The sequence below is a fragment of the Pelobates fuscus genome, chromosome 2 (genome assembly GCF_036172605.1).
Source record: "Pelobates fuscus isolate aPelFus1 chromosome 2, aPelFus1.pri, whole genome shotgun sequence".
NCBI classification, from domain to species: domain Eukaryota; kingdom Metazoa; phylum Chordata; class Amphibia; order Anura; family Pelobatidae; genus Pelobates; species Pelobates fuscus.
In genome coordinates this window covers 124,493,492-124,506,650 of record NC_086318.1, presented here as the reverse complement: position 1 = coordinate 124,506,650, position 13,159 = coordinate 124,493,492, and positions in this window count along the sequence as shown.

Sequence of the window (13,159 nt, the reverse complement as noted above, 5' to 3'; positions counted from 1 at the left end):
GGTCAGTTTGTGTATTTCATCTTGAAGGACACCTAGTGCAGGAATGCTGGTTACTGTAATCTTTTGACTTCCTTGAAAGGTTTAGGAAAATTGTAAATGTGCTGACTAACACTGGCTTCTATTCTCTGCATGCATTCAGAATATGCAGTCTAAAGTGACACTAAACAAATGTTTCTACTCATCTGTCGCTTCTTAATGAAAACCTGAATATTCACCCAACTGAGTACACATTAGTGAATGGTTCGTTTTTGACCCATTGGTGATCTTTAAGGGCTAGAGTTTGGTTACTGCTCTAAAATGCACTGCCATTCTATTATTCACTCAATGTGTTCTTTCAAAAAGAAACCGCTTAAGTCTCTCTAAACTGTCAACTTGTGTGAAAACATGGAGTTACTTAGAAACTGGTTAAAAAAAAAAAAATTCTTTACTCATTATGTCCTTATACTTTTTTTCTTTTTGTGCATGGCCATCAATCTGTTGGCAACATTTTGGTTTCTAGTCTCCCGTTGTGATCTAGATGTCCTTGGTAATTTTGCAGAAAGTAATATGTATAGATCTACTCTGGGGGGATGACCGTCCTTTGCACATAAGGATTGAAATGACCAACACGATTATAGCAGATGTGTTGTGTGACTTTAATTTGTGCTTTTCCCTCTTGCCCAGCTTCACTTAAGCATAGAACCTACAAACCATGTGAAAGTTGGTTTAAATGGCTAATTCTGTAACAGTTAAAATGCTTATTTGATTGTTGCATACATTTCAGATTCAAGTTAAATGTTAAATTGCTCTTGCTAATGTATGTTACCTCTGTGGTCTACAGTTACTTTGCATCATAAAATGTACACTTGTTTTGTAAATACAAATTTAAAGTGGTAAACAGTCTGGGGTTTGTAGGTATTTAAACAATTGTAACAATTTCAAAGTAGGTGTGCTAAGGTTTCTGGATTATTTTCTACTGTAGCACCTAAAATGTCATCCTCTCAGATCAGGTGATTAAACTACCACCACTCCCCCCAAAAAACGCCTTTTTATCCATGAAATATCGCTGCTGTTAAACATCTTTAGACAGACGACATCTGCAATAAGGAAAGTTCAATCGAGCGCCTCCATGATTGAAAGAATATCTTGCGTCAGAACTTATTGGTGGAATGCAGTGCTTATCAGTAGCTGTGGGACACTAGTGCCCTGTTATGAGGATAAGCTCATAACTATGTATAAGAAGCTAATACAAAAAGTTGAATGGCGATATGAAAAGCATTTATTCAATTCTTCTTGTTTAATGTAATGAGAATAAGGATCTGTGCCTCCAGTTTAGTAGATGTGAAATAAACTTGCTTCATTCCCAGAATTTATGGCCCCCATTTACTATAACCTGCTATATATTATACACTTTTTTTTAACCATTGTGTTTAACAGGATATCTGCTATAACTAGCTGCTGGTTTATTCTAATGAATTTGTTTCCAACTCGAGTTGTAACCTAGGTGCGCAATGCGATCACTATTCAGTCATCAACCTATTGCTGGAACTTTTGACAATCTCACTAATTCAAATAGCTGGTTTTGTTTTAATTATCTGGACCCAGTAGAACTTCAGCTGTTCAACTGTGAGCTGCATTGAGTGCTATTTTACCAGATACTACTAAAGGCTTGTCATTCTTGGCATTATATAGTGTACTTGCTGGTTTCTTAACTTCAAATATAGGCTATAGCCAAGCTTTTTGACCAGCTTAGTTGATATTTCTTTAAATTTGGATAGGCTCGATGCTTTAACCTTCTGATTTCCGTTTCCTATAATATGCGTTTAGTGTAAACCCTCTATATCTTTAATGTCTGGTTATAGAGCCTTGATGCAAGATGCAATCTGGGGCACAGTGCCTAGTTATACATACATGTGTCTTTGCCTGGTGAGCTATGTACAATACAACTCTTCCCATGTTTGGATGGTAATCAGTGGCTGAAAGTTGTTGCGTTTGTCTGCTAAAATAATGTGACTGCAAGGCAGTATATTTGACACACAAAATGTATACTTCCAGTACATTGCTTGCTCTTACATGTTCCTTTAGTTAACACCCAGATACTTGTAATTTACTATTTTAAATGGTGTCCCAATTGGTTCTTAACCATTGGGACCTCCTGAAATAGTATAATGCCCTAAGCAATTGCCTGGCCTATTCGAAGGTGTTTTCTAGAACATGTTATCTGTTGGGCATCTGCATGGGGGAAAAAATTTGGTTCGGCATTCCGAAATTTGGGATTTTCACAATTCGGGACTTCTCTTGCAGCCGCTTGGTAGATAACTCCCTAATTCCCACGGTATCAGGGAGTTATCTACCAAAAGGCTGAAAGACCTAAAAATTACTTGGTATTGGTACATTTTGCCCCTACTCGCTATACCGCGAGTAGGGGCATGTCTAGTAAACAGTGAGCAGCCTGTGACTGCTCACTGTTTAAAAAAAATAGTGGGCTCCCCCCACGGAGCGGCGGGTGGGGGCCCTAAATAGTAATAAGGGGGAGGGGGGGACCTAGTGTCTCCCCCTCCCCCCCCCCCCCCAGCGGCGGGTGGGGGTCCTAAATACTAAGGTTCTCCCCCCCGGCCCCCACCCCTGAGCGGTGACTAGGGGTCCCCAAACCCCTAGTCACCCCATTTCTCCTTTCCCCCCCCCCCCCAATAAAACTTATCCCCCTACCTATCCCCCTCCCCCTCATAAAAACTGAGGGGTGACCTTTAACTAAGTACCTGTAAAAAAAAAAAAAAAAAAAAACTTGCCATTCGATGTTTTCTTTCTTCAAAAAAATAAAAAACCATAATAACCGACGCAATTATAAAAAAAAAAGGCGAGCGCAAAAAAAAATAATCCATCTTTACCCCTGGAGGGCTCCGCGCAGACCTGAGCTCTGCAGGGCGGGGCAAGGCTTACAAGGCCTTGCCCCGCCCAGCAATTAGGTTCAGAGCACTCTGGTGGGTTTAAGCCATCCAATCAGTGCTCTGACAGGTAAGTCTCTACATTTACCTGTCACAGCTCTGGTTTGAAATCCACCAATCAGAGTGCTGTGTCATTTTACACAGCGTGGGAAAGTTCTTTGGAATTTTCCCACGCTGTGTAATTTGACTCATAACTCTGGTTACTTAATCCACCAATCAGAGAGTTATGAGTCAAATTACACAGCGTGGGAAAATTCCAAAGCACTTTCCCACGCTGTGTAAAATGACACAGCACTCTGGTGGATTTCAAACCAGTGCTGTGACAGGTAAATGTAGAGATTTACCTGTCAGAGCACTCTGATTGGATGGCTTAAACCCACCAATCAGAGTGCTCTGAACCTAATTGCAGGGTGGGGCAAGGCTTTATAAGTTTATTTATTTTTTTTCCCCTAGTTAAAGGTCCCCCCTCATTATTTTTAGGGTGACACTAGGTGTCCCCCCTTATTTTACTGTAGGACCCCCACCCACCGGGGCCAGGGGAGGACATTAAATCCCCCCCCCATTCCAATTTAGGGCCCCCGCCGGGGGGGGAGGAGCTTATTTTTTTTGGTTACAGTGAACAGCCACAGGCTGCTAACTGTTTAATAGACAGTAATCTTTACTTAGTATTAGTAAATTTGGCTGAAAGACCAATTTAGGTCTTTCAGCCTTTTAGTAGATAACACCCTAATTCCCATGGTATTAGGGAGCTATCTACTTATTCATTCCTGTCATTAAACTGACTAGCCAAGTAACTTACATTTTATATGAATGTGTGTTACTTAATTGTTGTAAATGTTGCAAATGCTTACAGGTGAATCCTGGCTCTGTTTGTATACTTTTTATTTTAAATTGTATACAATGTAACATTCTTCTTCTTTCACTGGGTAAGTATATTGGTACTTAGGCAATACTGTGCTTCAGCACTTTGACACTTTGGTAATTTCGGGACATCGGCAATTTGGCACTTCGGACATTTGGAAGTACCCGAATTGTCCGAATTGCACATGTCTATTATCCATTACAGTTGGCAAGTGGTTCACTGAGTTGTTATAACTAAAGGATGGATTTCCATGCAAATACCATGTCTTTCTAAAAGTTATTCAGGGTTTTCTCCAAAAATATCTAAAGTGTGGCTCAGGCCTGTTAGGAGTGTATATTTTGCCACTTCAGGTTATATGTAAAATGGGCTTGTATATTTTGTATTCACTTAATTCAAACCTAATGTAAAATGTAATGTGTATTGCCATCCCATTACTGTGGATTGCACAAGTAGTTAAACACTAATAAAGGATAGGCTCTGTCAGATGTCTAGTTTGGAGTCTTTTTGGGAGAAAATAAACTTACGTGGCATGATTACGGACTATTTTCAGTATAACAATTTTTTTTTTTTTTTTATATGACAGGTAAGATCAAGAGCACAGTTCAAAGATTATTGGTAATGCCTCATTGTTGGGAGGGTTTCATGGTTTCTCTGAAAAGACCGGGTATACAGCAAAAAGCTTGAAGGGAATAATTCTACTCACAAGAACAAATACAATAAGCTGTAGTTCTGGTGATTATAGTGTCCTTTTTAACCGGTGGAGAGTTCAGAGACAGCAATGTCCCTTCAGCCCCAGGCTGGATTGTAGGCCAGTATCTGTGAATCATGGACTTGGACATTCGGGTAGCCAGTCTTTCTCCGTTGGGGAGACACAGAAGGTGCACCACCATCGGTTGGAGTCTGTCCTATGGCCATGGGTCATCAAAAAGGTGGCCCTCAGCCTAAGCGGGCCAGTAGTTGTAGAAAGGTGTGCATGAGTATATTGATCAGAGGAGGCTCACACAACCAGACCCTTACTCCGCCGCAGAGTAGTAGCCTACTGATGTGCTTTCCAAAAGCGCTCAATGGCCATCTAGTGGTTTCTAGAATTGGGTGTGGGTGCTCCACATCAGTAAGAGTTGAAGGTCAGTGGGGGCCAGGTTTTCTTGACAAGCTTTAAAAGGCGCGGTCATCTGCAAAACTAGATACTCCATCAGCCCCACCAAAATGTGTCTGCCGCACAGAGCAATGCCAGTAGTTTAACTAGTTTGTTGCCAGTTTCCAACACAACATTTTACGGTGCTAATTGAGTGGCATCTTGATAAATTTGTTTTACAACTCTGCATAAAGTTTGAAGGCCTATTTTCAGACTAATTACTCTTTGAAGAAATTATAAAATGATGTGTTGCATTATTTATTGCTAGAAAAACATGTTGAAATGATTCATGTCCATTCAGAAATGTATTTGATGGAGCATGTCATTGCATATGTCATAGGTTATCAGTGCTCCTCTGAGAAGCATTGGATTAGACTGAGATTATAATTGATTTAAGGAGGAACTGCTAAGAGAACACTGTTCCAACACTTGACTACAGGTGAGTTGTATGAGGAACTCTAGTAATTCCACAGGGGAAAAGAACATTGTTCAAAAATATGTTTTGATTTGCCAGGCTGCATATTTGCATGGAGTTTTTTTTTTTTTTGATATTGTGAAGAGACCAGTAAAATGTTAAAGTGGTTACAAGGAAACTAGGTTATTGGTGATACTAGCACTGCTCTAATCTGAACGTTGGATATACCGGTACTGTATAGTATATTTTTCATAGCTCTTTAGGCCAGCATAGTATAAAAAGTGGTTAATGTAGTTAGATTAGTGCTCAGATTCAAAATAACGACAGGGGGAAAAAAACACACTGCCAAACCAGTGCCCCAGTGAAGGGGTAGGAATGTCCTGGTATATATGTAGTTGCTTTTCTCACATTGTATATAATTGCCATCAAGGTCAGGGTTGTCATATTATGTGCCCTTATTCTCTATAACTGCTCTACATCACATAAGCAATATTGGCAATATTATGGCTATTGCACAGTAAACCCATAAGCCAACAATTTTAATACTTTCACCAAGGAACACTGCTTGTTTGCTGCATACTCCCATATCCCAGTGGTTGGATGTCCTTGACGATGTGGACAGTAGACTTAATTGGAACAGTACTGGGCAAGGTTTATGATGATTACAAGATAAGGTGAAGTGGAAATTCCGAATAAAAACAAACAGCACAACTTTATACAATATTGATAAACAGCAAGTGCCTAATGTAAAAACTGAAGCATATTGCTTATGCGATAAACAGGTTTCATCAGTACCCAAACAAACAAGGGAGCAGTTTAGAATGCCCTCTTAAATGTGGGTCTCTATAACTGGATCAAATTCCATGTTTCTTGCAATAATGCCCATTAAAGCATCATTTACAATTAACTCCACCTCATTTAGGTCTTGTTGGATGAGTCAGGCATTTAATTCCACTTGATTAACATTAAATTCAGCAATGGTTGCTGGAGGTAAATTCTTGTTTAACTAGACATGCTGCCTCAGCAAACATTCGTGGCAGGAACTCATTTCCTCCAGCGTCCATTGATTAGACTGCTTATCTTTAACTAACTCAGGAAATGTCTTAAAATATGTTCCTGATTACTGCTACAGAAATCTGGACTGTCTGGGTATTGGAGCAGTTAAAGGGACACTCTGGGCACCCAGACCACTTCTGCCCATTGGAGTGGTCTGGGTGCCAACTCCCACTACTCCTAACCCTGCAAGTGTAATTATTGCAGTTTTTTTATAAACTGCAATAATTACTTTGCAGGGTTAACTCCACCTCTAGTGGCTGTCTACTAGACAGCCACTAGAGGGAACTTTCTGACTCATAGCACAGGAAACCTGTGCTAGAGCATCGCTGGACGTCCTCACGCTGTGTGAGGACCTCCAGCGTCGCTCATTTTTTCAGCTTTACTATGGGGAGCGCTAATGCGCATGCGCGGCATTTGGTCTCCCTGGCCAGTGGGCGGGATCAGTCTCTCCCACCGGCCGACGGAGTCAGGAGGAGCGGCGCGGAGGAGGAAGCAGCGACGTGGGACATCGTCGCTGCCTCAGGTAAGTCACTGAAGGGGTTTTCACCCCTTCAGAAAACGGATTGTTTTCCTGGCACTGGAGTTTTCCTTTAATGCAAGGCTTTCTAGCATGGGCTGACGTAAATGTGGTTCTTGTTTTAATTCTTTAAGTATCAGTGTTTGCTGCACTAATGTTCTTATGTGATATGTTATTGGTAACACTTGCGAGTTGAAGGAAGAAGATTCTTCTTAGTAAAGTCTCCTGTTGCCCTTCTCACATTGTATATAATTGCTGGCAAGCTCAGAGTTGTAATATTATGTTACTACGTGCCCACAATAAGCACTACTGCTGACTTTATGGCTATTCCCCAGTAAACCATACTTAAACAGTTTTGACATTTTAACACTAGATGAACTCTAAATGTGGTGCTCAAACTCCGAATTGAGACCTTTATCTCAAGGGAATATGCAGAATATTAAGTATTCCCACAGCACAGACCCTTTGAGGGTTGTATTATATATAGTTTTAAAAATAAACTATAGGCATTAAAACAACTGTTGCTAAAAGAAGCTGTTTTAGTGTATAGACTGTGGCCCAGCAGTCTCCCTGCTCAATACTCCGCCATTTAGGAGCTAAATCACTTTTGTCTCTGATTATGCAACCTTAAGCACACCTGCCCGGCTCTGACTTACACAGCCTGACGAATGTAAATTACTCCATCAAACCATATATATTTGAAAAGTAGGGCCTAGGGTATTTCAAATGGTGGTATTTTAACATTTGCCTTGCACTAATTCTACCACTAGTCTTTGTGAAACTTTTGGGTAGTCATTTTTTTGTTATTTTTCTGTCACATTGTACTTTAGGCATGGATTCTCAGTTCCTGTTATGAGTTACTGACAAAGAACACCCTAATATGTGTTCAGCAACATCTCCTGAGTACAACAGTGCTCCCAATGTACAGGTTTTATGCAATTGTACAGGGGTCTTATGAAGGGCACATATTTGCACATTGAAATTTGCCATTGAGACTGTATTTGCCATGACAACCCATGGTATTCAAAATGGGGTAAGTCTAGTCTTTTGTAGTAGCCACAAACACTGGCCAAAGTTGTTTTTTCTTCAATATATATATATATATATATATATATAGTGTATATACACCCGGTTCCAAATTATTATGCAAATTATATTTTTCTATTTTACCTAAATAATTGATGTAAATAAGTCAGCATAATTCTCATGTTATCAACTAATAAGAGTACAATTCACATTTTATTGAACAAACCTAATGATAACAGTATTTTTTTTTATAAACATAAAATGCACTGTTCCAAATTATTACGCACAGTAAGTTTCAAAACACTTCATAGGTTGTAAAGAACTGAAAATTGTCATTTGTTGTGTTTGCAGCATATTTACTGAAATCAAAATCTATTTCAATCAAACTTATAACAACGTTTTAACTTTTTAAACATTTTAACAGGTCACGTTATATTTTAACATAGGACCCCTTATTTAATAGCACCTTCACAAGTCTTGCATCCATTGAACTTGTGAGTTTTTGGACAGTTTCTGCTTGAATTTGTTTGCAAGATGTCAGAATAGCCTCTCATAGCTGCTGTTTGGATGTAAACTGCCTCCCACCCTCATAGATCTTTTGCTTGAGGATGCTCCAAAGGTTCTCAATAGGATTGAGGTCAGGGGAGGATGGAGGCCACACCAAGACTTTCTCTCCTTTTATCCCCATAGCAGCCATTGATGCAGAGGTATTCTTTGCAGCATGAGATGGTGCATTGTCACGCATGAAGATTTTATTACGGAAAGCATAGTTCTTCCTTCTGTACCAGGGAAGAAAGTGGTCAGTCCGAAACTCCACATACTTTGCAGAGGTCATCTTTACACCTTTGGGGACCCTAAAGGTGCTGACCAGCTGATTCTGGCCCAAAGCATGACTCCACCATCGACTTGCTGGCGTCGCAGCCTTGTTGGAACAGGGTGGCCATCCACCAACCATCCACTACTCCATCCATCTGGACCATCCAGGGTTGCACGGCACTCAGTGAACAGGACTGTTTGAAAATTAGTCTTCATGTATTTTTCTGCCCAATGCAGCCGTTTCGGCTTATGAGCATTGGTTAATGGTGGCCGAATAGAAGGTTTATGCACAGTTGCAAGACTCTGGAGGACTCTACACCTTGATGTCCGTGGGACTCCAGAGGCACCAGCAGCTTCAAATATCTGTTTGCTGCTATGTAATGGTATTTTAGCAGCTGCTCTCTTGATCCGATGCATGGATCTGGCAGAAATCTTCCTCAATGTGCCTTTATCAGCACGAACCCGTCTGTGCTCTGAATCAGCCACAAATGTCTTGATAGTGCGATGATCACGCTTATGTTTTCATGAAATATCTGTTTTCATACCTCATCCAAGGCATTGAACTATTTCACTCTTTTCGGCAGCAGAGAGATCCTTTTTCTTCCCCATATTGCATGAAAATGGTGCTCTGCTTAATAATGTGGCACACCCTCCTTTAGTAATTTTTCCTTAAATTGGGCTCACCTGGCAATCTAATTATCACAGGTGTCCGAGATTGTTTTCAGTGATCAAAAGAGCCCTGAGACACACTGCCATCCATGAGTTAAACTGAAAAACAAAATATTTAATCTTTGTGACACTTAAATAGAATTTGCATAATAATTTGGAACGGTGTATATATTTAAAAAAAATATATATATTTTTTTTTAATAATATATTCTACATATATAATACAGACACTCCTCACTTACCGACCGAGTTCTGTTACTACGACCTGGTCGTAGAATGAATCAGTCGGTAAGTGAGGAGTTAAGGGATTCCCTGCTCTGGTGCGTTCGTCTATGTTTGGGGAAGTTTACCCGCACATAGACATGAGCACCAGAGCAGGGAATCCCCACGACTGCTCACACTTACGCCTGGGTGTAAGTGTGAGTGTCGTAAAACCAGTAGGTCGCTAAATGAGGACCACCTGTATATGTATATTACATTTTTTATTTTACTTCTTAGCAGCCTGGGGTACTGCCGGAAACCCCAGCAGTCCACCAGCTGGCAGCTCCCAGAGTCCTATTGCGGCAATGTGATCATGTGAGCTGCTGCAGGGGGACTGCTGGGGTTTCCGGCAGTCCCCCATGACCATGATTGCCGGTCCACGTACGTCCAACAAAAAACGGTTGTTAAGGACCGCAGATTTATCTAGTACGTCCGCAGCAAATAGGAGCCATGGACTTACGTGGACCGGCAATCATGGTCATGGGGGATTGCCGGAAACCCCAGCAGTCCCCCTGCAGCAGCTCACATGATCACATTGCCGCAATAGGACTCTGAGAGCTGCCAGCAGGAGGACTGCTGGGGTTTCCGGCAGTCCCCCAGGCTGCTAAGAAGTAAAATAAAAAATGTAATATACATATACAGGTGGTCCTCATTTAGTATGGTATGGTATACCATACTAAAACACAAAGCACTCTGTGTACAACTTGTAAGTTTAGTCATTATAGTAGGATGTTTTAGAGGGACACTACATGCATGATTTGATACATTGCTTACTGCTAAATATTGGAGTAAAATTTAGTTTTTTGGGGTTTTTGGCACACAAACTTATAACAAAGAACTTCTCATGTGTATATTGTAAAGTTGGTGTGTGCTATTCCTGTAAAAAGTTTTATTTTGTGTTCAGTTACTTCTGCTGAGTACAACGATACCCCCATTGTATGTCTTTGGCACTATTTCGTGAAGCTACAGTGCCATATAGGAGACCTGTCCGTTTTAACATTTACAGTAGAATTTTGAGAGGCGGATTTAATGGGCCTATGCTTCAATTTGGGGTATTATAGCAGTTTGACTGTTCAAAAAAAACAAAACACAAAGGCCTACCATTTGTAAAAGTAGACACTCCAGGGTATCTCATATGGTGCATATTGTGCCTTAACATGCCCCTATTTTTACCAATATATGCCAAAGTATGTGGTAAAAAATAATTTTGGGCATTTTTTACATAAGGATTACATTTTTGCTGGGCATTTTGTACATTTTATATGTGCCACTAAGTTCAAACCCCCCAAATTATTCTCAGCTAAGTCTTCTGAGTAAAACAATATGCCCAATGTATGACCTAGACCTAGACACTATTTTGTGAAGTTACACTGCTGTAAAAGAGACGTGACAAGTTAAGGTTTTTAAGTGTGAATTTTCATGGAGGGTTTTGATGCGTCCGTGTCCCACTTTAGAGCACTTGAGCAGGCTACATATTTCAACTACACCATAAAGGCATACAATTTCTTAAAGAACACATCCGAGGGTATTTCAAAAGGCCTATTTTAAACCTTAGCGTGGGATCATTTTTTCGCTAGCTTGTACCAAGTGTAGTGGTAATAAGCATTTTTTCTGCCTTTTTGACATACAAAGTGAGTTTGCGCAGTATATTTTGCAAACCTTATGTGTACTACGACTGTATAATACTTCATATGTTTCTCTGCTATGTCGGCTGAGTACAGCAATACCCCACCCCCGTATGTACCTTTGCCAGGTATATGTGGACATTGAAAAGGCACATTTGAGACACAGCCATTCCAGTTTTTCTCGAATTTTGAATTTTTACGCTGTGTCCATGTCCCATTTTAGAGTATTTTACAAGGCTATATAATCCAATTACACCATAAAGGCCCAGGGTAATTCAAAAGGCATATTTTGAACCTTAGCGTGGGATAATTTTTTCCTCTAGCTTGTACCAAGTGTAGTGGTAATGAGCATTTTTTAAATGTATTTTTTTACTTTGTAAAACCCATTTTTAAACTTTTTGTTTTTACTTATTAAATGTTTTACACTTTCTTAACTTTTTTTTTACACTTTTAAATTTTTTTCTAAACTTTTCTTTTACCGTTAACCCCTAACTAGCAGTAAGCAGCACTAACAGTAAATTCACCCCTTTCCCATAACTCCCACCCACTCCAGCTAGCAAAATATATAATTATAAAATATTTAAATTAATTAAATAAATTGAACCCCTGAGGGTTAAAAAAATAAATAAAAGTTAATCCTCAGGGGTTAAAAGAAATGAGATTACAGTATAATACTGTAAACTGTATTTTGATCACTGTAGCCAGTGATCAACTGGCAGGGAAGGGGTTCATTTTTATTTAGACTAGGTAAAGAGGGGTGGTATTTTTTTTTTATTTTTTTTTTACTTAAACGTTACTAAAACTTTTTTTTAAACTTTTTTTTACCTTTTTAAAGCTTATTTTAAAACTTTTTTTTAACGTTAACCCCTAGTTAGCCTAACACCAAATTCCCCAATTCACCACTAACTTCCACCCATCCCAGCTAGCTAAATATATAATTTTTAAACATTTAAATTAATTAATAAAATAAATTTAACCCCTGAGGGTTAAAAAAAATAAATAACACTCAGGGGTTAAAAGAAAAATCAGATGACATTAAAATGTATACCCTGCCAATTGATCAAAGTAGTCAGTGATGGATTGGCAGGGAAGGGGTTAATTTTATTAAAGCAGGGGAAAGGGGGGGGGGATTTAACTTTATTTTATTTTTTTTGCACAGGGAGAAGAGGATCAGCTCTTATCCGTCTCCCTGCACTTCACACAGAACCCGGAAGTGCAGGGAGGCGGAAGGTGAGTATCTGCAGCACATGTGCTCGCTCTGACAGCCTGTCAGAGCGAGCACTGCTGCTGGGGCAGCCCGATCGGGTGCTCCCGGTCTGCCTCTAATACAGAGGCAGACCGGAGCACCGTTAACCCCGCGATCGCTGCGATCTGGGGTTAACTTTTTAGTAAATGATGGAAATTTTCCGTCAACGGTCCTTAACTGAACGGAAAATTTCAGTCTGCGGTCGGGAAGGGGTTAAACTAGATAGCTTTACAAACAAGCCCATTAAAAGGCTACCTTATAAAGCGCCAGGTTGAGACATCTATTATTCTAAAAAAAACCTGTATGAATCGACAGTGTATCATGTATACTCTAGAAAAGATATATATATATATATATATATAGTACCTTGCACACAAGCTATCCTTCGTTGCAAAAACCGGGTGCATTACCAGGGCCAAAGATATCCAAAGTTCAAATAGTATGGCTGCACTCACGGAAATTTTCTTATTAAAATATAACTTTTAATGAAGTTGCATAAAAATCGACGTTTCAGTCCATCATATGGACTTTCATCAGGATATACAGTCATTAAAAAACATGCTGCTTATATAGGCATACAATAATCATAATAAATCTATTAAATGTG